This window comes from Pan paniscus, chromosome 3 (genome assembly GCF_029289425.2).
Source record: "Pan paniscus chromosome 3, NHGRI_mPanPan1-v2.0_pri, whole genome shotgun sequence".
Lineage (NCBI taxonomy): Eukaryota > Metazoa > Chordata > Mammalia > Primates > Hominidae > Pan > Pan paniscus.
Window position 1 is genome coordinate 45,106,439 of NC_073252.2, and position 25,919 is coordinate 45,132,357.

The 25,919-nt window shown below is 35.5% G+C and overlaps 1 protein-coding gene across 8 annotated transcripts in view; it reads left to right on the top strand.

Moving 5' to 3' along the window:
- The window catches only part of WDFY3 (WD repeat and FYVE domain containing 3), a 296,015-nt gene that overhangs the window by 23,627 nt on the left and 246,469 nt on the right, over positions 1-25,919 (top strand). For 6 of the 8 annotated variants that reach the window (XM_055111312.2, XM_034958524.3, XM_034958529.3 and 3 more), the window contains exon 2: positions 10,365-10,458. The exons of the other annotated variants lie outside the window; for them this stretch is intronic. The gene's annotated coding sequence lies outside the window, so the exon portion shown is untranslated. The remainder of the gene's footprint in view (positions 1-10,364; positions 10,459-25,919) is intronic. 8 annotated transcript variants of the gene reach the window in all.

Here is a 25,919-nt window from a genome sequence, read left to right on the forward strand (position 1 = left end):
TTACTGAGAATATGTGAATGACAAATACATGTAAAATCTGATGATGTTAAGTTTGGTAAGGATATGCAGCAACTAGAAGTTTCTTCTCATTCATTCCTGGTGAAATGGTATAGCCATTTTAGCAAACAGTCAACTAGTGTCTCATGAATTCAAACATATTCATTAGGAGCTATAGATTCCATTCCTAAGTATATCTATAAAAGAAATGAAAGCACATGTCCACAAAAAGGCTAATTTTCATAGCAGCATTCAAAATGTTTTAATTTGCTTTTCATAAATAATGGTAGTGAGCTTTCATTGCTTGTTTGCTGTATGTATCCTTTTTTTAAAAGTAAGTGTCGACATCTTTTATTCTTTTTAAAATCAGTTTGCTTTTTTTTTTATTGTTTAAAGAATTCATTATATATTTTGGGTTCCAGTCTGGTATGTGTTTTACAAATACTTTCTCCCAGTTTTTGGCTTAATTTCATTTTTATAACACTGTGTTTTGAAGAGCAGAAATTAATTTTGGTGATGTCCACTTTGCCCATTTTTTTCTTTTATAGTTTTTACTTTTTATATCCTGTTAGAGAATTTTTTGCCTAACTCAAAGTAACAATGATTTTCCCCGAAGTTTTCCTCTGGAAGTTTTATAGTTTTAGATTGTATATTTACGTCTGTGATTTGGTTTGAGTTAAATTTTGTATATAGTGTGATGTGTGGGTTGATTGACGTTTTTGTGAGTTTTATTTATTTATTTATTTATTTTTGGCTTGTAGATATCTGATTACTCTAGCACTGGCTAGTGAAAAATTTTTCCTTCCCTATTAAATTGCTTGACATCTTTGTCAAAAATCAATTGACCATGTTTGTGTGTATCTGTTTCTGGAATTTCTGTCCTTTTCCATTGATCTAGGTGCTTTTACCACTGCCACACTATCTTGATTACTGTAGCTTTTTAGTAAGTCTCGAAATCAGGTAATATGAGTCCTCCAATTTTGTTTTGTTTCTAAATCGTTTTGACTATTCTTGATTTCTTTTTTGTGTAAATTTTAGAGTCATCTTGTTGATTTCCAAAAACGAAAGTCTACTCTAATTTTAATTGGGATTGCATTGAATCTATAGGTAAATATGGGAAGAACTGATTCCTTGAATATATTGCCTCCAAATCCATGAACATAGAATATCTCTCTATTTACTTAAGTCATCTTTGGTTTATTTCATCATTGTTATCAATGATTATCTCATTAGTGATTATTTCATCATTGTTTTATAGTTTTCAGTATACAGATTTTGCACATAGTTTGTTAGAATTACCCCTCAGCATTTCATGTGTTTTGGGTGCTATTATAAATGGTACTATCTATCTATCTATCTATCTATCTATCTATCTATCTATAACTTTTAGTTTTTTCATTGTTAATATGTAGAAACACAATTGATTTTTGTATATTGAACTTTGTATACTGCAGTCTTGCTAAGTTCCCTTATTAACTTAGGGAGGTTTCTTTGGTAGACTCTTTGGGGTTTTCTATATAGATAATCATGCTGCCTGGAATAAAGACAGTTTTACTTCTTCCATTCCATTTTTGCCTTTTATTTATTTTTCATGCCTTATTGCACTGGCTAGGACTTCCAGTATATGTTAAAAAGAGAAAGCATTCAGTCTTTCTTCATTAAATATGATGTTAGCTATATCTGTTTTAAAGAGGCTGTTTATCAGGTTGAGTAAGTTTCATTCTATTCCTGGTTTAGTAGAGCTTTTATCATTAATAGATGTTGAATTTTGCAAGTGATTTTTAAAATATCTATTGAGATTATATGGTTTTTAATCTTTATTTTATTGATAATGGTAAATTATGTTAATTTTTTGAATATTGAATTAGCCTGGCATTTCCAGGATAAATGCACTTCATCATGATGTAATACCCCTTTTATATGTTGCCAGATTTGGTTTCCTTATATTTTGTTAAAAGTTTTTGCATTTATGTTCACAAAAAATATGAAATTTCTGGTCTTCTTTTCTCTTAATCTCTTTGACGGGTTTTGATATCAGGATATTGTATCTTATAAAAGGCTTTGGGAAGAGCTTTCTTCAATCTGGATTGTGCTGGTTAGTATAAACAAGAATATATAGTGTGCTATCTTTTATGTAAGAAAAAAGGGAAAATAACACATACATATATATGCTTGACTTTACAAAAAGAAGGGGTAGTGAGAGGTAATGGGGCCAGAGGTTTATGGGAGGCAATGACACTTCAAAGTAAACCTTTTTTTAAAAAATATAGTTTTGGCTTTTCATAGTGTGTTTTTTTCAGTATTCAAAATAAGGATGGAAATGGGGAGAATCCTAATCCACTGAAACAAATGAACCTGAATGTATTTTAAATTAGTATTGTACCCCCATTGAGGGAACAAAGAGTAAATCTAAGTAATTTATTACTAATAACATGGTACTATAACTATACCATATACCCTCAGCTTGGGTAGAGTTGAAAGAGACGGGTTGCAGGCAACTCTTGAACTCATTCTATTAGGTTTACTTTTCATAGTGATATGGACATAGCACTTCTGGGACTTTTTAGGTGTATTGGGGATTGAGTAAATGTTTTGAGGTTGTTGGAGTGAGGGTTCTCCCTGAAGAAGGAGAGACACACAAATATGGGGTGGGAGAAGGCAAAATAAATTCTGTGCAGGTGGATTGGAATTGAAGATATCAGTGAGTTCATTACGTTTTAAGCCAATATATGTGTACATGTAATTGCATGTACAGACATATGTACATAAATTTGTATGTGTATTTGCATTCATACATTTCCTAGCTCTGTCCAGTAAAAAGGCCAAGAGGCAAAGAGCATACCTAACTCCAAATTCTTGGAATTAGAATTCTGTAATACCATTCTCAAGTCAAAGGAACCAGAGCTCCTCACAGAAATAGATGATTCTAGGATAGGGTAGGGCACATACCATGTGAGCCTGGATTATTTTTTAATGCGAGAAAATAGAAACTTTTTTTTTTTTTAAATAAGAACATGTCACAAGAAGCCTATTGGCATTCCTACTAGCCAAATTTGAGATAATTTAATAATCAAGTAAGTATAATAATTATGAACCATTAGAAATAGGAATAAATACATAATGATAATAAAAATAAGTGAATGAATAGAGGAGAAAGGAAGGCTCTTTCTTCCAGTAGGACTCTGAGCTTTAGAGTTGGAAAAATGATTATTTTGTAGCCAGCGTAGTAGATATTAGGTAGGGCAAGAGTCATAACTAAATGAGGGAGAAATTTTGATGAGAAGCAGGATATTTTCGATGACTTAAAGCATCACCCCACAGACTGTGTACTAATTGCAAGGGATAATATAGTGATTATGCATTGGTGCGATCCAACAACAATATGGGGCAGATGGTCACCATGTGACTCCAGATAGGACACCCTGAGGGGACACATCATCTCCTCTGTAGTATTCTGGCCAAGACTGCATAACCTGAATTTAATCATGAGGAAACATTCGACAAGTGCAAAATAAGGAATGTTCTACTTTAAAAAGCGGGGAGGGAACTGTGGTCGTTAAAAAAGTCAGTGTCATAAAAGAGAAAGAAAGGCTATGGAAGTGTTCCAAATTAAAGGAGGCATAGAAGAGAGAACCACTAACTACAGTACCTGACCCTAGACTGGATCTTATACTGAATGGGGGAAAATATACCATGCAGGATGTTATTGGATCAATTGAAAAATTAGAATATTGGAATATAGACCATAGAATAGATAAAAATATTCTAACAATGTTATAATTACTGAAGTTGATCACTGTGCTTTCCTTATAAGAGAAAGTATTGCTAAAGAAACGCACATTGGAAGAAGAGGAGGAAAGGGCTTGATGTATGTAGTTTATTCTCATTTGCTCCAGGAAAAAAAGTGTATGTGTGCATGTGTGTGTATGAATGCAAGAAAGTGTAAAAGCTCAGGAGCACAAATGTAAAAGTAAAGAGGTGACATTAGTAATGGCTGAATCTGAGTATGAGTGATTTTTGTATTTTTACTAACTTCTCTGTAAGTTTGAAATTATTTTCAAACAAAATATTGAAAACATTAAAAAATATCTGCCCTTTATTTTTAGACTTTCCTCATTTATAAAGAGCTTGGTTCTTTCTCTGGAACCAGTTTGGAATGAACATTTTTGTAATATTTTCCTGTGTGCTGGTGTTACGGCCCTGCATGCCAACCATTGTTAAATATGACAGCAGTTAGTGGGAAAGAAATGAGTCATTCTGTGGACGGCCAGAGTCTAAAACCTAATTATTAGGGGAACTATTTGTTAATTTATCAAATTTATGGAAGTATCAGTTACAATGTCTAATAAAATATTTCGAGGTTATCATCATTATCAATTATCTTTTGAAGAAATTGTAGAATGATTCTTTTACATCAAAAATCTAGTTGTTGTCCCCCGATTATTTAGATTATCTTGTTTTATAAACTAGGAAAGATTCCCATTTTTAGCCTTAAGAGAGTAACTGTTTATTTATTTTAAAAAATGTTAATTGGATGCCTGCTATGTGCCAGATTCTTTTTTAGGCATTGGAGCTGTAGCATTAAACTAAACAAAACCATTGCCCTCATAGATTTTACATTTTCATGGAAGGACATAGACAAATAGGAATAGAAGGGAAATACACCTGTCAGAGTATCGCAGTGCTTATATCCAAATAACCCTTATTTTACTTAATAATGGCCCCAAAGCATAAGAGTACTATGCCTAATTTATAAATTAAATTTTATCACAGGTATATATGCATGGGGAAAAATGTACTGGGGGTCTTGGAACATATCCAGCCCCCAACCCACACAGATAAGGAAGGGTCTACTGTAATCATCTCTTGGAAAAGCATATAGGGAGAGAATAGCAAGTATAAAGGCCCCAAGGCAAGGATGTGCCTGGCCTGTAAAAAGAATGGCAAGGAAGTTAGTAGGAAATGAAGTCAGGGGTAATGGGGGCCAAATTTTATAGGTTCTTTTATGTCATTTTTTAAAGAAATGGCCTACTCTGAGTGAGATGGGAAGCCACTGGGAGATTTTGGGAGCAGATGTTATGCGATTTATGATTTATGTTAGGTTGTCTGGATCACTCTGGCTACTTCGATGAGAAAGGACTTGAAAATAGGACAAGGGTAGAAGTTGGGAGACCAGTTACTAACCTATGGCAAAAATCCAAGTGAGGGACAATACAGACTTTGACCAAAATAGTAACTATGCAAGTGGCAAGAAGTGGTCAGATTCTCAGTATTTTTGTAGATAAAGTCAATAGTACTTGCCAGTGGGTTAGAGAAGAAGGCTAAGAACCTAAACTTTAAAGGTCAGAGAGAAGAGGAGGAACTAGCAAAGAACGCTGACAAGGAGAGGTCAATGAGATGGGATGAAACCAATAGAGTTGGTTCTGGAAGCCAATAAAAGAAAGTGTATCAGCATGTGATATGTCATGCCAAATGCTGCAGATAAGTCAAGAAAGATGAGAACTAATAGGCCTTTGGATTTAACAATATTCAGGTAATTGATGACCTTAAGTTTCAGTGATGTTGTGTAGTAAAAGTCTAATTGGAGTGTGTTAAATTTGAATGGAAGTATAATTGTAGACAAGGAGTACATGCTTGTGATGTTTTGCTAAAAAAGGAATCAAAGATATTGGCCATCATCTAGAGGCATATAAGGAGTCGAGAGGTTTTGTTGTTTGTTTTCTAATGATTGGAAATGTATTTGCCAGTGATTTTGCTTTATTGGAAGGAGGAAATTGATGACGTAGGAGAGAGAAGTGGGATTTCCTAGAGCAATGACATTGGTGTTCTAGGCATGTAACATCTAGTAGCAAAGTAGAGGAGTTAGATTTTGATGTGAATCCTGAAATTCAGTGAAAGGGTACAGATTCAGGTGGGGAGGTAAATGTCATGAGAGATTCTGAAAGTTCTCTTCTGATTGCCTGTGGCTTTTGAATTTTTTTTTTCTCGTATGATGCATTTCAGCAGATTACCTGGCAGGAGTCCTGGGAGGCCTTAGGAGGACTCTAAAACTGCTTGTTAAACATTTTGAAAATTTATTTTTTGTTATTATTTAGTTTAACTGGCTACTTTGTATAAAATTTGGAAAGAGACTCCACAAAATCTTTCTGGGCTATTTGGAAAAAAATTTTCTCATTGATCTTTAAGCCAAATAATTTTTTTTAAAAGAGACAGGGTCTTGCTATGTCACCCAGGCTGAAGGGCAGTGGCACGTTCATAGCTCACTGTGGCCTCAATCTCCTGGACTTAAGTGATCCTACTGCCTCAGACTCCTAAGTACCTAGGACTACAGGTGTTTGCCACCATGCCCAGCTAATTTTTAAATTTTTTGTAGAGATGGGGTCTCACTGTGTTGCCCAGGGTGGTATCAAACTGCTGTTCTCAAGTGATAGTCCTGCCTCAGCCTCCCAAAGAGCTGAGATTACAGGCGTGAGCTACCACTCCCAGCCCAAAGAGTATGATAAGACCCAGCACAATTTCCATTTTAAGTATTAATATAAGAAAACCAACCCAGAAGACATAGATAGGCCAGGGAGATATAGCTAATCATCTAGCTAAGTCTGGAAATTCAGGTTTCTGTGGCATTTCAATGTACACAGTTTAATTTCGAAATTTAGTTTTTATGCATATGTGCATATACATTTAAACTTAATCCTCTGACAATGTAACTGACTTACTCTAAATTGGAGGCAAGGAAAGCATGAAGTAAAAATATGTAAAATGTCAGGGTCAAAATGGGAACTTTAAATTGTGGTCTAAATTGTGACCTGTGTAAAACTTGATTCCTGAGAATTATACTATATTACATATTGTAGTTAGAATGTACTGAAATCATTTTGTAGCATTTGTTCTTGGCTGAGTTTATATTCAAATGAAAGATTGTAAATCTAGATTGATTTTATAATATTTTAGATTTCTGATACTTTACGATGTCTGTAGATTACATTTATATTAAAAAATGGGTTGAGGAAATCATTGGTACTCTAACTTGCTGTTGCCAGTTTTCTGGCCGCCTGCTATTTTTGCTTCTGCTCCCTTATCTCAACAATTGCCTGTTTTTGGTCAAGACTGGTAAAACCAAGTAATGGGCATCCAAATACATATAAAATACACATGAAACAATATGAAAATGGCAAATAAGTCAGGAGGAAAATGGGTAAAATATATGAATAGGCATCTCATACGAGAGAAAATATGAGATAGCCAAGAAACATGAAGAAATACTCAGCATCATTAATTGACAAGGAAGTGCGAACTAAGACCACAATTAGATGCCATTCTATACCCAGCATTAAAAAGTTGGCATTACTACACGTTGGAGAGGCTGTAGATGTGGTAGTTCTGCTACTACCTTTTGGTAGTGAAGTTATAAATTGCCAAACACACTTTAGGGAAAGTAAAAATTGGCATCATCATGAAAAGTTAAATTTAAGATTACTCCCTAACTCTTAGGCATGTACTTAAGAGAAACTCAGACACATGTGGAACATGACACATGTCAGAACTTTCATAACATAAATGTTCATAATAGCAAAACAAAACAAAACTTGGAGGGGAAAATAAGCTATTGACAAGAGAATGGATAATTAAATTGTGATATATTTGTACAATGCAGTATTATTCTGCAGTGAAAATGAATGAACTACAACTATATGCAACAACGTGGGTGAGTTTTAGAGACGTAATATTGAATTAAAAAACCAAATCCTACAAGACAGGAGGATAGATTTTGATACCGTTTTGATAGATTTCAGAACCAAGCAAAATGGAACACTATATTGTTCAGGAAGATGTACCTATGTGATATACTGTTTAAAAAGCAAAGTAATGATAAACACAAAATACAGGATTGCGGTTACAGGGGGTGGTGGGGATAAGAGAGGTGGAGCATGGAATGGAGGAGGAACAAATTAGTAGAACAATATCAATAACTTACCCTTAGGTTCTTGAGTTGGGTGACAGGTATCTGGATGTTCATTCTATTATTTTGCTTTGAATTTAAAATGTTCCAAATAATTGTTGTATGTAATAATTAATATATTAAAAGATAAGCTATAATCTGAAGTCATAATTTAGGAGACATGTCATTAATTCTGCCTACTCTCTATTGCCACCTGAATTTCTAACAGCACTCAGTATTTCACTAGAATTATCTTGTTTTAAAGCTTTCTGTCTCATTAAGCTTGTATGTATCTGCCATCTGGCAAGTGACTCAGTAAAAACTTATTGGATGAATAACTAGATCAATGATTTGAGGAAATAATTCAGGATATTTCTTAGAAACTACCCAAGAGGTAGACTTTTAAAGAGTACTTTTCCTTAATCTGATTTAAAAAATGAGCAAAAGATCAGAATAGACATTTCTCAAAAGAAGACATACATACGGCAAACAAACATGCATTAAAAGGTGCTCAGTGTCATTGATCATCAAAGAAATTCAAATCAAAACCGCAATGAGGTATCAACTCGTCCCATTAAAATGGCTTTTATGCGAAAGACAGGCAATAACAAATGCTGACAAGGATGTGGAGAAAAGGGAACCCTCGTACACTGTTGATGGGAATGCAAATCAGTACAGACATTATAGAGAACAGTATGGAGGTTCCTAAAAACCTGAAAATAGAACTGCCATGTGATCCAGCAGCCCCACTACCAGGTTTATACCCAAAAGAAAGGAAATCAGTGTATCAAAGAGATATCTACACTCCCATATTTATGAGCACTGTTACCAATAACCAAGATTCGGATGCAAACTAAGTGTCTATCAGCAGACAAATGGATAAAGAAATTGTGGTATATACACATTGGAATACTATTCAGCCATAAAAAAGAATGAGATCCTGTCATTTGCAACAACATAGATGAAACTGGAGGACATTATGTTAAGCAAAATAAGCCAGGTGCAGAAAGACAAACTTTGCATGTCCTCACTCATTTCTGGGAGCTAAAAATTAAAACAATTGAACTCATAAATAGAGAATAGAGTGATGGTTACCAGAAGCTGGGCAGGGTAGTGGGTGGGGCAAGAGTGGGGATAGTTAATGGGTTCAAAAGCATAGTTAGAAAGAATGTATAAGATCTAGTATTTGGTAGCACAATAGGGTGACAGTTAATAATTTGTACATTAAAAAATAAGTATAATTGGAATGTTCATAACACAAAAAAATAATAAATGCTTGAGATGATGGACACCCCATTTACCCTGATGTGATTATTATACATTGTATGCCTGTATTAAAACATCTCATGTACCCTATAAATCTGTATATTTACTATGTACAGGTAAAAATTAAAAATAAAAATTAAAAAGAGGGATTTTTCTCCTACTTCTAGCTGGGTTTCTGTAATAGAACCAGCCAGGTAATGAGATAAACCAGCAAAACTAGGTTATTATTGATTAGGTTTTTGAATAATTACCTGTCTATTGAAGGCAATATTGCCTTCAATGCTTTTGAATGATTTTGTTTGAACTATAATAATATGATTAAAGAGTTTAACAAATAAAGTTACATAACAAAAACACATAGTTCATCTGAAAAGGCGAATGTCATTAAAGATGATGCTATTCTTTGGTATAACATTTTAGAGTTAGAAGGCCCCTAGGAATTAGTCCAGGCTCCTCCTTTTTGAATTAAAGAACTTTAGGACCAAAATGTGTTTGACTACACTATAGAACTTGTTGAGAGCAGAGTTACTAGAGGTCTAGAAACTAGATCTCATGATTCATATGCTAATGTTTTCATATTGAAATATTGACTGGTAAATGAAAGGAAACATTTATATATCCTGTATAAGACAACCCAAATAACTTGAGACTAGAGTATGACCTTTGAATGAGGCAGCAATTTTTAAAATTTTAATTTAGAACAAATCAATTCAGCTCTATACCGCATTTATCTTGAGATGCATGACAAATACACCTAGAGAAATAGCATGAATTTTTTCTCCAAGAAAAGAGGCTGTGTGGTCTGTGATATACAAATGAGTACTGGACTGGAAGTGGTAAGGGTTGAGTTCTGAATCTGGCTCTAACACTAAGTAGCTGTGTTGTCATTGATTCTTTGCATAATTTCTCCAGGTCAAAGTTTCCTTATCAGTAAAATGAAGAAGTGAAATCAGATGGTCTGTAGAGACCAGCTTTAAATAACTTTATATTTTTCGTGGATCTTTAATAGCAAATTTAATCTATTTTAAATAAAGTGCTATATGTTCCATTATTAAACAAGCAAGACAACAAGTAAGGAGGTAAAGAGAACCAGTAGAAAATGAATGACTCATGATGTATATTCTGAACATAAACTGAGTTTTCTTTTCCTTTCCTTCATCAGGTATAATACTTCTCCACGTCTGCTTCAGGAAGAAAGTGCCTGCCATTCTTATCATTTCTAAGCAGGTTCATGCCAGCCCAGAACAGAGAATCAGGTCAGTTTTAGGATTTTTTTTTTTGTTGAAAAAGGAGCCAGGAACAGAATTGTGATTGTCTTTGCTGCGTTATTGTGCAGCAGCAAGACCAGTGACTTGTGATTCAGGAGATGGGTTTCAACCGTCCTTTATCACTGATGACTGGTAAGCTTGGGCAAGCCTTCTTTGCTTGTTGGCTCTTAGTTTTCTGCACCAAAACAGGGCTACATTAGAATAAGTTATCTTCAGTTTCAATTTTGGCTTTAAATCAATATTACTTTTCTTGTAGGTACCTACAGATGATGAAAGTCATATTTTTAAAGCATCATTTCCTCTTGTTTTTTCCTGAAAAAATGTAGTTGTTTTTAAAGCACATGCTTTGAAACTCTTTAATCCATTGTATTGTAGTTTCTTTGCGTGACTAGTTTAAGGAATAAACTGTCTTGTGAGGCCCTTGAGAGTACTGTGGCTACCCTTAGTTTTAATGCTTTACTTTACTTTGTTGTTATTAAAATGTTTATTTTTTACATGAGGTTATTAGTTTTTCAATAATGTTCTTCAGCTCTAGAGAGGGTACCTTTTTGATCATGTTGGTTCTCTGTTGATTGCAAGTAATCAAATTATTTTAACCAAAAATGGGAAAACTTTTGGAGTGTCCCAGGAGATGCCACAGGATCCAAGAACAGAAATGCAGCTGGACTGCAAATAAGAACCCAGGACTAAAGACAATCAGATTTCCCGCAGGCTCTCAGCAGAGTGTCTCTTCTCTGCATGTTCATCTCATTCTTCTCTCTCTCTTTGGGAACTAGCTATCATCACATTGCTGTTCTTTGTGAGGTGAAGCCTGCTTGCCACTGCCTCCCAAGCATAATACCTTATAATCCAGATCCCAAAGAAAGGCTAACTAAGCACTCAATACTGATTTGCCGGAACAGACTCTGATTCTTCAATCAGATACCTTTAGACAAGTTGTGGCTTAGGGCATGGTAATTTAAAAGCTTTGCATTGGCTTTCTTTGTTTTAAAGACTGTTCTCTGAAAAAGATCTCACTTATTCCTACTAAAATGTGGATAACTAATAATAAGATGTAGTAGTACTTCTTCCACATGTGCGATAGTCTCCCCTTATCAGAGAGGGGTATGTTCCAAGACCCCCAGTGGAAGACTGAAACCACAGATAGTAGGGAACCCTATGTATACTATGTTTTTTCTATACATACTTGCCTGTAACAAAGTATAATTTATACATTAGGCACAGTAAGAGATTAACAATAATAACTACTAATAAAATATAACAATTATAATAACATATTGCAGTGAAAGTTATGTGAATGTGGTTTCTATCAAAATATCTTACTGTATATAATATTTTTGGATTGTGGGTAATGAACCGTGGAGGGTGAAATCATGGATAAAGGGGGAATATTGTAATACTTTAAAGTTATATTCATGTTATTGCATTCATCTGTGTTACCCAGCATTAAAAAGGATAAAACTTCTGATCCTTTTAATGCTGGGTAGTATTTCATTGTTTGGATAGTCCACAGTTTGTATATCCTTTCACCAGTTGATGGACATTTATTTGACTATCATGAATAAAATGGTACAGTGCAATAAGATATTTTGAGAAAGGAAACTTTTTTCATTTGACTTTTTGAGAAAAAAGATTTGAATATAGGAGACATACTATTAGGTACCCAGCTGAGCTGCCAACTATGATTTTGGGTAAATTACTTTTTCTCTGTGCACCTCAATTTATTCAGATCCGGCATCGCCACGTACTAGCTTTGTGACCTTTACTTCTGGACATCAATTTCTACATCTTAAAAAAGGAGTGGATGATAGTGGTAGCTCATGGTATTATTATAAAGAATTAATGTATGTGTTCCTGGCACATCATTATTATTATCATCATCAATTTCTGAAATGAGTAGATTAGATTATATGACTGCAGAGGTCCCAGCTCACTAAAATATCTGTGGTCCTAAGATTTTCCGGTATGGACTAATATCTTTTTTCTTAATAAAGACCTTTGGGCATCTACTTGAGTCCTAAATGGAGGCTAATTTTGGTATTGTTGATAGAAGTTATTTTGAATTAAGTATATGTGTGTTATCTATTCCACATATATTAGTTTGTGAGGGCTGCTGTAACAAAGTACTAAGAAGTGGGTGGCTTAAATGACAGGAATTTATGGTCTCACAGTCTGTATGCTGGAAGTCTGACGCCAGTGTTGCAGGGTTGGCTCCTGAGGCCTGTGAGGGAAGGATTTGTTCCAGTCCTGTTTTCTTGGCTTTTAGGTGGCCATCTTTTCCCTGTGTCTCTTTGCACGGTCTTCCTTCTATGCATGTCTCTTGTGTCTAGATTTTTTTTTTAAGCGAAGTTTCTCTCTTGTTGCCCAGGCTGGAGTGCAGTGGTGTGACCTTGACTGACTGCAACCTCCGCCTTCTGGGTTCAAGCGATTCTCGTGCCTCAGCCTCCCAAGTAGCTGGGATTACAGGTGTGCATCACCACATCCAGCTAATTTTTTGTATTTTCAGTAGAGACATGGTTTTGCCATGTTGGCCAGGCTGTTCTCGAACTCCTGACCTCAGGTGATCCACCCGCCTTGGCCTCCCAAAGTGCTGGGATTACAGGCGTGAGCCACCACGCCCGGTCCTGTGTCCAGATTTCTAAGGACCCCAGTCATACTGGATTAGAGCCCACCCTGATGGCCTCATTTTAACTTGATTACCTCTTTAAAGACCCTAGCTTCAAAGGTCACATTTTGAGGTACTGACGGTATGGATTTCAACATATGAATTTGGGGGGGGGGGGTGCGCAATTCAATCTATTGCCCTACATAACAAATTACCCCAAAACTTCTCAGATTAAAACTGCAAACATTATCTGTTTTTGTTGATCGGGAATCTGAGTGCAGCTTAACTGAGTCCTCTGGCTCAGGATCTCTCACAAAGCTGCACCTAACATTGTCTGCTAGGCCTGTGGTGTCATCCGAAGGTCCTGGGGGAGGATCTGCTTCCAATTCAATCATGTGATTATTGGCAGCACTTAGTTCTTCACTGATTGTTGAACTAAGGGACCCAGTTCCTTAGTGGGCTGTTTTTGAGAAGCTGACTTCAGTTCCTTGCCACTTGAGCCTTTACTGTAGGGCAGGTCACAACATGGCATCAACTACCATTAGTGCAAGCTAACAAGAGACGGTGAGCAAGATGAAAGGCCCAGTGTTTTTGTAATATAGTCTTGAAAGTGGCATGCATTCACTTTTTCCATATTCTGTTTATTAGGAGTGATTCACTAGGTCCAGCCCACATTCAAGGAGAGGGGATTACACAAGGGTGTGAATACCAGGAGGTAGGGTCATTGGGAGCCACTTTTGAGGCTGTACTAGTATGTATAAAATGAGATATGTTTTGGTCCTGTGTAGACTTATTCAAGTGGCACGTGACTTTTCACTTCGCTACGTTATTAACATGATATTTCTCATAAAATATGCAGAGGTCTAATCTCATTTCCCTAAAAAAATTTAAGAGTAAGAGGTCTGAGGTTATTAAGATTACCTTAATTTTATCAACTTGTTTGTGGTCATTTTCAACAACTAAGGTATTATAAAGTATTAGGAATTAGCTGCCATATGTGAGGATATTTAATACACCAAACTGGCCAAGGGTACTGCTCAATTACAGTTACTTTTACAGAATGTAGTGGTACAATCATATATACCATATCATCCAGCTAGCAGTTCTTACCATTTACACTGATGGAAAAATCCATAGTGTTTTAGTCAGGGTTACCCGAGAGACAGGCTATCGATTGAATATATATTTAGATAGTGATACATATGAGAAAGGATTTATTAGGGGAATTGGCTTAGTCAATTATGGAGACTGAGAAGTCTCACCATAGGCTGTCTGGAAGCTGGAGAACCAGGGAAGCTGGTAGCATGACTCAGTCCAAGTCCAAAGGCCTCAGAACCAAGGAAGCCAATGCTGTAACTCTCAGTCCAAGGCCGAGGGCTCGAGAGTCAAGCACGGAGGAGGGAGAGGGGTTGATGCTAGTCCCAGAATCCAAAGGCTAGAGAACAAAGAGCTCTGATGTTCAGGGACAGACGATGAAGGGCATCCTGGCTTCAGAAAAGAGGGCAAGTTCACCCTTCTTCTGCTTTTTTGTTCCATCTGGGTCCCCAGCCGATTTGACAGTGCCCACTCATATTGAGGGCAGATCTTCCTTACTCAGTCCACTGACTGAAATGTCAATCTCCTTTGGAAACACCTTCACAGACACACCTGGGACACCCCAATCATTCTAAACAAATTCCATACCACCTGGGTTTGTCTTTCAGCAGAAATGGGATGAGCTCAATGCCTGCTGAAGCATTGAGAATAATTACTGCTTTACCAGCTATCTGGGTATATTAGTCCATTCTCACATTGCTATGAGAAAATACCTGAGACTGGGTAATTTATAAAGGAAAGAGCTTTAATTAATTCACAGTTCCACATGGCTGGGGAGGCATCAGGAAACTTACAATCATGGCTGAAGGCACATCTTCACAGGGCAGCAGGAGAGAGAATGAATGCCAGCAGAGGAAATGCCAGACACTTATAAAACCATCAGATCCCCTGAGACTCACTCATTATCACAACAACAGCATGGGGGGAACCTCCCCCATGATCCAATTACCTCCACCTGGCCCCGCCCTTGACACATGGGGATTATGGGGATTACAATTCAAGGTGAAATTTGGGTGGGAACACAAAGCCAAACCATTTCACTGGGTATCCCTTAATCCAGTCATGTTGATACTCCAAATCAACCACCATCATATTTGGAAACTTATTTTATGGGTTCTTTCTGTAATTCTTCTTATGGAAGGCCGTATAGTTGTGTTTCTGGAAGTGAAATTTGACCTAGTTGGCATTATCTGTAGGAGTTAATCTATAAGGTGTGTGTGTGTCTGTGTGTGTGTGTGTAACATATGGAATAACATTTCTTTAGTAAATTTAGTCTAAGAATATCTCAAGTTCATGGAGAAAAGGTTGTTTTTAAAAACTTCATTAGGTTAGATGGAGCATGACTTCTTAAGCATATGATGACATGATTTTTACGTGATTTTACAGGTGGTTGTTTATTTTTATAAGTAGTTGTTTAATTATTACTTGTGAATTACTGTAAATAGAATACATTTAATAGTAAACAAACACCTCATTGTTAGAAATGTTGAGACATTTTTAACTCTCACTAGATTTGGACGTTTAAGTCGTAGTATACAGAAATTAAGTAAACATAATTTAATAGGATTTCTATGTGGTATTCCTTTTTACTTGTTAGCAGGGTTAGCAGAAATCATACAAAAATTTAAGACTTTCTTTTGGTATGCCTGTAGTGGACTGGGGAAGGCATTCTTATCTTTGAACAATTTATAATTTTTTTCTTAGAAAAAACTCTGTTGAAATTATGGCAGAGGGGAAGGTCTGTTGAATTGATTATGGCAAAGGGGAAGGTTTAAGCTTATGCTCTTAGGATGCTGTTACCAGGATACTGAGCTGAAAGTTCTGTTTTATAATATACCTCCTTTTTATTATGAAAACTTCTGGAACTGCATAGATTTATGACTAGATTTTAGGCTTTAGACTATTTGAGGAAAATAATGTTGCAAATTTTATGATTTAGAAAAACATCACCCAGAAATGAAAGTCTGTGTCAAATGTATTAGAAAGAAAACATGTGTTGAGAGAGTTTAAAAAGCTGGAAGGGAACTCAGGAAAATGTAAATGAGTAAAGATACTTGATGTGAAGTTTAAATTACAAAGTATAAAAAGTTTTTATAATCAGAAAAAAATACATAGCAAAATAAAATTGTATTACTAAATAGAGTTTTGGGATTTTAAAATCTAATTCAATTTTCTTTCATTTGAAGAAGTGATACTTAAAATTTCAGTCTTAGAAACACTAATCTTTTTAATCACCACTTTATCTTCTGTTGTGAAACCTTTTTCCTTTTTCTATAGACTTTTGATTTATTAAATAGAGCCTGATGTTTGTATGGCCACATCACATTGATTTTTTTTTTTTTTTCTTTTAGAGACGGAGTCTCGCTCTGTCGCCCAGGCTGGAGTGCGGTGGCGCGATCTTGGCTCACTGAAAGCTCTGCCTCCCGGGTTCAAGAATTGCTTGAACCCGGGAGGCAGAGGTTGTAGTGAGCCGACATCACGCTATACTCCAGCCTGGGCGACAGAGAGAGACTCCATTTCAAAGAAATCTGAAAACAAGTATAGACTGCCCAATGGTTTAGTCTCTCCCTTACCTTTTTAAACCCAGTTTTATATTTTGAAAAATTTAAACATGCAGAAATGTTTAATGAATAATACAGTGAACATCCAAACACCTTCAACCTTGATTCAATAATTACCAACATTTTGCCACATATATTCTTGTGGAATATGTACATTTTAGAGAGGGGTGTGGCACTGCTGGACCATTTGAAAGTAATTTCAGACCTTATGACATTTCACTCTTAAAAACTTCATACTTTAATATGCATCTCCTAGAAATAAAGGACGTTGTTTACATGACCACTGTATTAATTACCATATGTAAAAAAGAACAATAATACTGTGTTAAATTCAGTCCATATCTTAATTCTCCAGTTGTCCTCAAAACTTCCTTTATAGCTTTTTTCAAACAACAATCTAGTTAAGGTCCACATATTGCATTTGCTTATGTGGTGTTTATTCTTTAAAAAATCTAGATTAGTTTCCCTTATCCTGTTTCTCTTTCACTCTTCCTCTCTTTTTCTTTCTCTCTTCCTTTCTTTTTTAATAATACTGACTTTTTGAAGAGTCCAGACCAACTTTCTTGTAAAAATCCACATTGTCCATTTGTTTCTTCCTGGGTCTGCCTAGTGAAGTCAGAAAGTATTCCTGCCATGGGAGCAGCAAGCCACATGAGATTTTTTTTTAAAAACTTCCCAGGGCATTAGATAGTGACTAGAAGTAGTTATTACTTGGTTGAAGTTAACAAATCAGAACAATTAAGAGAGGTTTCTTTGAGGCTAATAGAGTAGAAATTGGAAAAATAATAGGAAAAGAAAGAGGTTAAAAGAAATGCTTATGGCACTGAGGCATGATGCTAGGTGAGTTACTTAATAAAGAGGGAAGAGACTTGGAAATCACAGTCCTCAGCACCTAGAGGGTTAGATGTCCATTCTGTGCTAGCTAAGTAGCTGAATGAATGAAGAAACACCTTTAGATTTTCTCTTCTGAACTTAACTGCTGCTGGAAAAGCAAAGGAGATTGTGAGCATTAAACCTTTTGTAGGTATGAGGTTTTCCATGGAAGTATACATGTAATAGTATATTGTACTGGTTCTTGCAAATTTTCAAGGGCAAATTTGGAGCCATGATCTTACACTTTGGCTATATCTTTATGCTTTATAATGATTGTGTAGGTTCTGTAGTTGGAAGGTACTATAGTAGGAAAAGTTTTAGAAGCAGAGGATTTTAGTTTTAAATGATGTTCATACCACATACTAGCTAAGCAGCCTTGTTCAAGTATACCTTTTCCTCTGACTGTTTACTCCTTTATGATGATGGAACAACAATGTGTAGGTGAAAGAGCAGAGGATTGAGTATAAGGCAGACAGACCTGTTTCTAAAGCCTGGTTTTTCTGGTTTCTAGCATGTGACCTTGGGCTACTTAACTTCTCTTATTCTCAATGTTCTGTTTTGTAAAAATGGAATTGATAGTATCTACTTCATGTGATTGTTGTTAGGATTAAAGAGATAGTTCATGTAAAACGCTGAGTGGAGCCTGGCATATGGTAGGTACTTGGCATATGTTAGCTTTCTTCACACAGGGTTATTGTGAGGATCAAGTTAAATGGTCAACTAAATGTGAAATGCCTTTGTAAAGAATAAAGTCCTACACAGGAAAATTAGCCAATGCCTGGGAAATAGAATATGGATATAAAGCCGTGTATGTATTTCTATTCATTTTACCTTGCAGAATCCTCTGCAATGATAGTATCCTAAGAAATATTGTAAATGCTAGAAAATAACTTTTCAGAAATCTGCTTTTTAAGGAAATAGATCTAATTGTTAGGTATTAAAACATTGCAATTAATTTTTTTGTATAGAAAAAAGATTCCTTTAATCTCTTAGGGCTGTGCCCTAAATCACTGTTGCCTATGTGAATGTGTATATTTATAGCCTGAGTGCTTCCCCCATTAATGTAGCTTGTAGGAATTTATTTATATAAATGTTTCTATTAACAAAAAAATAAGCTGATTACAGTTTTTGCAGTTTGGCATTAGGGAAAATAATATCTAACTCACAATCATGGCTATTTGCAGCCTTGACCTCCTGGGCTCTATCGATTCTCCCACCTCAGCCTCCCTGAGTAGCTGGTACTATGGGTGCACACTACCACAACTGGCTAATTTTTGTATTTTTAGTAGAGAAGGGTTTTCACCATGTTGGCCAGGCTAGTTTTGAACTCCTGACCTCAGGTGATCCACCTGCCTCAGCCTCCCAAAGTGCTGGGATTACAGGCATGAGCCATCATATCTGGCCTGAAAGTTTTATTTTCATGCTTGGGGCATGGTGTATAGAACCAGCTACTAAGAATGTTTATTAGCATTAGAGATTGATAAGAACATTATTAAGAATCTCTTCCCCTGTAGGAGAGGCAAAATTTCACCTCTGTCCTCTTAGGGTAATAGTTGGGCCCAAGAATTAAATTGCCATTAACAGGAGAAAAGCATACACATTTATTTAATAAAAGCTTTATGCGGCATAGGAACCCCATAAAGAAATGAAGACCCAAAGAAGCAGTGAGAGACAAACACTTATATACTGAATTGGACAAAAAGCAGTAACTTGCAAAAAATGTGATAAGGCGGGGGGGCTTGGACTAGGGTAGTCAAGTGGGCAGAGAAGTGGTTGGGATGTTAAGAATTTGTGTAATAATTGTTTGTCCAGATTTCCTTTGGCCTCAACTTTTTATTCTTGATGATAAGAATGCTGTTTTCTTTGCAGTATAGGAAGGGCATCTTTCACATGGGAATTTCATCTCCTACTTTTAAGAAACAGCATGGTCAGAATGATCTTCTTGTACCTGCTGTTTTTTTAAGTGCCTTTAACTTAAATAGTCAATATGCCAGAATGGCATTTTGGGGTGTCATATTCTTAACTCATTTACCCCAAAAGACTATGATGATTTTGTCCTCATTATTTGCAAACCTAAAGAGACAGGCTAACTGCTTTTCTAAGTTCAAAGATCTCACAGCATGTGTCCCAGCTGAATAGAAAATAGGCCAAACACTTCGATTTTTAGCTATCATTTAATGCTTTAAGCAATATACAAAGAGTAAATTAAATAACTCTGTTGCATATGGGATTCCTTGGCTGGGTGTGGTGGCTCCCACTTATAATCCCAGCACTTTAGGAGACTGAGGCGGGGGATCACTGGCATGGTGGCGCACACCTGTAATCTCAATTACTCAGAAGGCTGAGGCAGGAGGATCCCTTGAGTCAAAGAGGCTGAGGTTGCAGGGAGCTTTGATGGTGCCACTGCACTCCAGGCTGAGCAGAAGAGTGAGACCCTGTCTCAAAAAACAGCAGCAAAAACAACAAAACAGACTTTGCCTCCGTAAAAGCAATAAGATTAAAAAAAAAAAAATTCTTCCTGTACTGTTGGCCATATTTACATGCTTAGACCTATAGAAATCCAACAAAAGAGCCCAGCTATAGACTGAATTGATCTTTGATCCTTTACTCTGCCTGTCCTGACACACAACTACTCACACTTACAATTTAATAAATTAAAGTTTAAAGAACAAGTGTTATTTGTTATAAAAAGACTAAATTAATGTGATGATTAAAACAACTTTTTGTGGGGAGAGGAGGCCGTAGTGTGACATGTTTATTGCCTCTGTTTAGTTTGTTTTCTTTTCCTTCTGTAAACTGGAAAAGAAATATAAGAAGCAAGCTTTTTGTCCTGAGAAGACTCTTTAATGTATATTTGGCTATCTGTTGTATTTTATATTCTCAGTGTAAAATATCAATACATGTTTATATTTATAAAATCTAGTTGTTGTTATTGTGCAACTTGACATTCAACATAAAAGTTACTTAAAACCTTATACTGATAGCTAAAATCTACAGGTGTAGGTGCTCAAGTAGAATACTAGAATCCGGATACAGATATATATTGTGTAACTTTATGTATATTATACATATATGCTATATATGTGTATATTTTTATATACAGTAAATGTATAGTTATATATTGATGCCTTGAACTGAGAAATTGAAAATCTAAAAATTAAGGCAGGCCAGGCGCGGTGGCTTATGTCTGTGATCCCAGCACTTTGGGAGGCCAAGGCAGGTGGATCACGAGGTCAGGAGTTGAAGACCAACCTGGCCAAGATGGTGAAACCTTGTCTCTGCTAAAAATGTAAAAATTAGGTGGGCGTGGTGGCAGGTGCCTGTAATCACAGCTACTAGGGAGGCTGAGGCAGAGAATTGCTTGAACCCAGGAGGTGGAGGTTGCAGTGAGCCGGGATTGTGTCACAGCACTCCACCCTGGGCGACAGAGTGAGACTCCGTCTCAAAAAAAAAAAAAAATGAAAGCAATAGAAACTTGGTTCCATATTTGCTTATAAATAATAGAATATATATTGATTATGAATAATACTGTCCTCAAGTAACATTTGATAAAACGTCAGATATTGATAAAGACATATAAAAAATACTTTTCTCTGATTATGCTTGCTATTTCATTAGGAATAATTGAGAGAGGGTTAGTTAATTCTTAAAATGCTAACATTTTAACACTAGACAAATCTCTGTTTTACTAATAGAGTTTTCTTCTTTTCCCTTACCTTTTTAACTTTTTCCTTCCCTTCTTTTCAATTTTCTACTTTCCCATTTATTGTCCTTCCCTTCTTTTCCTTAAATTTCTTTTCCCTTCTATGCTTTTAATTACCTTTCCTTCTTCCAGGGTTCTTATGTTATTTGTATAAAAGGCACTGAACATATTGCTTAATAGCAGTTGCTTTAAGATTGGGTCCGAGAAGGCTCTTGCAGTTGTTTTATGACTGTATCAATTATGTTATACCAGCTTTTTAAATCTCTGGGCAGTAATTTTTGCTTATTTGCTTCTGAAGATCCAAAATAATATATTTTATTAGTGTTGGGTTTTTTTCAAGTTAATCCATTAAGTTCTTTCCTACCTATATTTAGGACAAATGAAGAAATACAGGGAGTGACATATTCAAATTTCATTGGGGGAATTCACTCTGTAGCAGTGTGTAGAATGATTTAGGGCCAAGACTGGAGGAACGGTGATCAGTAGTAGATTGTAGCAGTAAATCAGACGAGAAATGCTAAGTGATTAGGTCCTACACCAATTTGGTATGATTGGAGGAAAAAAAAGGTCATATTAATGATATTCCCTTAGGAAATTCTCCTTTGGGTTGTGGGAGTTATAGAACCGGAAGGAAATGATGAAACTATTGAGTAATCTAGGTTAACTGTCAAGTTTCTAGTGGGATGACTAGTTGGCACTGGTGCTGTTCAGCTGTGTAGGAATTATAAAAGAAGGAACAGATTTTAGGGAGAAAAATAATGTGTTAGTTCCTGAATATAATGATTTTTTTGGAAATAATTTCAAACTTGCATAAAAGTTGCAAAAATAATATAAAGAGCATCCAGTTGCCCTTTATCCAGATTCATCTATTGTTAGCCATTTGTTCCAAATGCTTTATTACTCTTTCTCACTTTGTGCATGTTTATATGTATATATTTGTAAATATACATGCATGCATACATTTATTCTTTTCATTTAGCCATTTGAGAGTTACATTGAACATATTATGGCCCTTTAGTCCTAAATGTTTTTGCGTAGATTTCTGAGAATAAGGATCATCTCTTATATTAGCAGTCTAAAAACTTAAGTAGACTTAACATTCTTACATTACTTTAATCTTCCATTTTCTAATTTTGTTATCTGAATAAGTGCCTTCTATGGCAGTTTTCTTCTCCTCCAGTGTAGGAATTAGTCAATGATCATATGTTGCGTTTATATTTGATGTCTTTTTAGTATCCTTAATCTAGAATAATTCTTCAACCTTTATCTTTTATTATATTACATTTTAAAAGTACACAGTCATCCTTTCTCTCCCTTTTCAGAAGTTATTTTTTGTTCGTTTTCTTATTTTTTCTTCCTTATTTTTTATTTGTTTGATGTTTCTCTTGATAATATTTTAGGTTATACATTCCTGGATGGAATATTACATAAGGAATATATCTTTCTGAGCATATCATATCTATAGGTACCGACTGTTCTGCCGTTCATTTGTGATGGAAATTTTGACCATTTCATTGTCTGATTTTTCCACTATATAGTTACTATGTGTATTAGTTCATTCTCACGCTGCAATGAAGAAATACCTGAGACTGGGTGATTTATAAAGGAAAGAAGTTTAATTGACTCACAGTTCCACATGGCTGGGAGGCCTCAGGAAACTTACAATCATGGTGGAAGGGGAAGCAAACACACCTTTCTTCACTTGGAGGCAGGAGAGAGAAGTGCCGAGCAAAAGGGAAAAAGTCCCTTATAAAACCATTAGATCTCTAGAGAACTCACTCACTATCATGAGAACAACATGGAGGTAACCACCCCTATGATTCAGTTACCTCCCACCAGGTCCCTCCCATGACATGTGGGGATTATGGGAACTACAATTCAAAATGAGATTTGGGTAGGGACACAGCCAAACCATATTACTACATGTTCCTTGCAACTAATAAAGGGTCTACTGGGAGGGAGACACTTTAAGACAGTTAAAATATACAACTCCTCATAACATTTCATCCCCTGTATGTAGCATCCATTGATGATACTTGCTTGAATCAATCTTTACTATTATAGTTGCAAAATAATGATTTACTCTCTCTGCATTTACCAGTCATTACTCAGCATTCTACTGTAATAGGAGCCCTTCTATTTATCTATGTGTATTGTTTTATTTATTGTTGATTTGAATTTATGGTTTCCTATTTTTCCCTTAATGCTTAACATTTCACTACTGTTAAATATTTTGGAGCTAAAATTATTCCAGTCCTCACCAGTGGCATCTTCTTCATGCTGGCTCTTGTATCCTTTTACATGTTCCCATCATTTTTTTAAGCAAGTCATTAGTTTCACTCTTTATAATAAGTTTCATCTTGTGCATTTATTGCCCAGCACTGGAGTCAGTCATTTCTCCTAGGAGCCTTAGTCCTTCTTATTGGGTAATAGTATTAGAAACCAAGATCTGGATGCTTTGGTATATATGTTATTGCTAGATATCTTTGCTTCTGGGCCCTATCAGGGAACAAACTAGAAAACGTACACGTGTGTGTGTATATATATATGTGTGTGTATATATATCTATATATATACACACACACACACACACACAAATATGTGCATGTGTTTGCATGTATATGCCCATATAACATGGATATACATATGTGAATATGGGTATTTTTTTTTTCAAAATAAGAATTTACATTGATACCTCCAATTCTCCCTTTTTCTATAATGAGAACATGGGCTCCCAACAGTGCCAACATTTTACTCATTTGGTCTAAACGAGTACCATCTAAAATGGTTTCAGAATTGTTTCACGTATATCACTAAAAACAAAAACAACATGCTACCCTGCTAGATAACCAACCTTATTGTTTTTTGGTTTATCTTTCCAATGTTTCCTTTTATAATGATTAGTAGATATGTGTGTTTTCTTATTTCCCCTTTTTTCCAACACAAAAGATAGCATATTGTCTGTGTAAGCACTTTGGCACTTAACTGTTTTCACTGGAAAATATACCCTGGAAATTATTCCATATCAGTTCATAGAGGTCGTCATCATTCTTTTGTGTGTATGTACACCAGTTCATTCATCTTCTTTTCTATGTTTGTGTATCCAGATAGTTTCTAGCATTTTATAGTTATACAGTTCTGCAATTAATAACCTTGTGTCTTTTCATACTGCTGGAGGTGTATCTTCAGGATAAATGTAGGAGTGGAATTACTGGGTCGAAGTGGTAAATGCCTATGTAGTTTTGCTAGATGTTACCAAATTCCCTTCCATAGGGTTTGTACTGTTTTGCATTCCCATCAGCAATGTATGAGAGTGCCTGTTTTCCCACAGCCTTACCAAGTGAGTCTATTGTCAAGCTTTTGAATTTTTGCCAATCTGAAGGGCAAAGAAATGGTATTTTGGTGTAGTTAGAATGTGCATTTTTCTTATTATGAGTGAGGTTTAACATCCTTTCCTGTCTATCAGAGCCATATATATAGGGGGAGATGTCTGTCTATATCTTCTTTCATTTTTCTCTAGGAGTTTTGGTCTTTTAAAATTATTACTAAGCTCTTTGAATGTTGGGAATATTATTTCTTTATCTGTAATGTATATTGCAAGTATTTTCTCCCAATTGTCTCATTTGTCTTTTGACTTTGCTTTTGGTGGTTTTTACCATTCCCAATTTATATATATATATATATATTCAAATTTGCTAATGATTTTTATTATTGCCCTCGCATTTTGAGTCATAGTTGTAAAACATAAAGAGTTTGAAATGAATTTGCTGCGTTTAATAGAAAAGGAATGAGATGGTTATCTCTACCAGATGCTCTATTTATCCTTGTCCTGCAGTCTTACATTGTAAAGCCTGAATGAGAAAAAAATCTGCTATTATGTATAGAATATGTAAGTTAATTTATTTTACTTTTAACTTTTTTAATAGAAAATTTCAGATATCCATAAAATATGCCTATGTATCTATCACCTAGCTTTTGTAATTATCATTTCTTTTAAAACTTCCCTACTAAATGACTTAGATTATACGTTTTCAGTTATTATGAATTATCCTTGTAAAGAGGAAGGTTTGGACCAGCCTAGTAGGCTTTGGCCAACTGGCCTCCGAGGCTCTCTTGGCTTCTTTTCAATGGTCTTGGCACCAGACCTGACCTCTTTTAGGCTTCTGTAACTTCACCATTTCCATGAAACTGAAGTTTATAGAAAAAAGATAATAGGTCAGAAACTAGTAATATTACCACGAAGGAGTGAAATAATTCAGAGGGCTTGGCGCCGATTGATGCTTTAAAAGTTATACTTTCCACTTAAACACACACACACACGAAAAAGATATCTGTTCATCTATTTTTCGTGTGTGTGATATATAAAATATGTATCTGTTCATAGGTATGTACTTCGTTTCATGTATATGTTTTTGTGTGATATATAAAATATATATCTATTCATCTCTTTTTCATGGTTTAATGTTATTAGAGGAGAGCCAGCAAACATCTTTTATCATTGAGTCTAAAAAGACAGCTTATAGATGTTTGCCAGCCAGAGTCTAAATGTAACATAGAAAATACTCAAAAATTCTAATTTGCTTAATGGAATTTTGTCTGTACTACAATTATT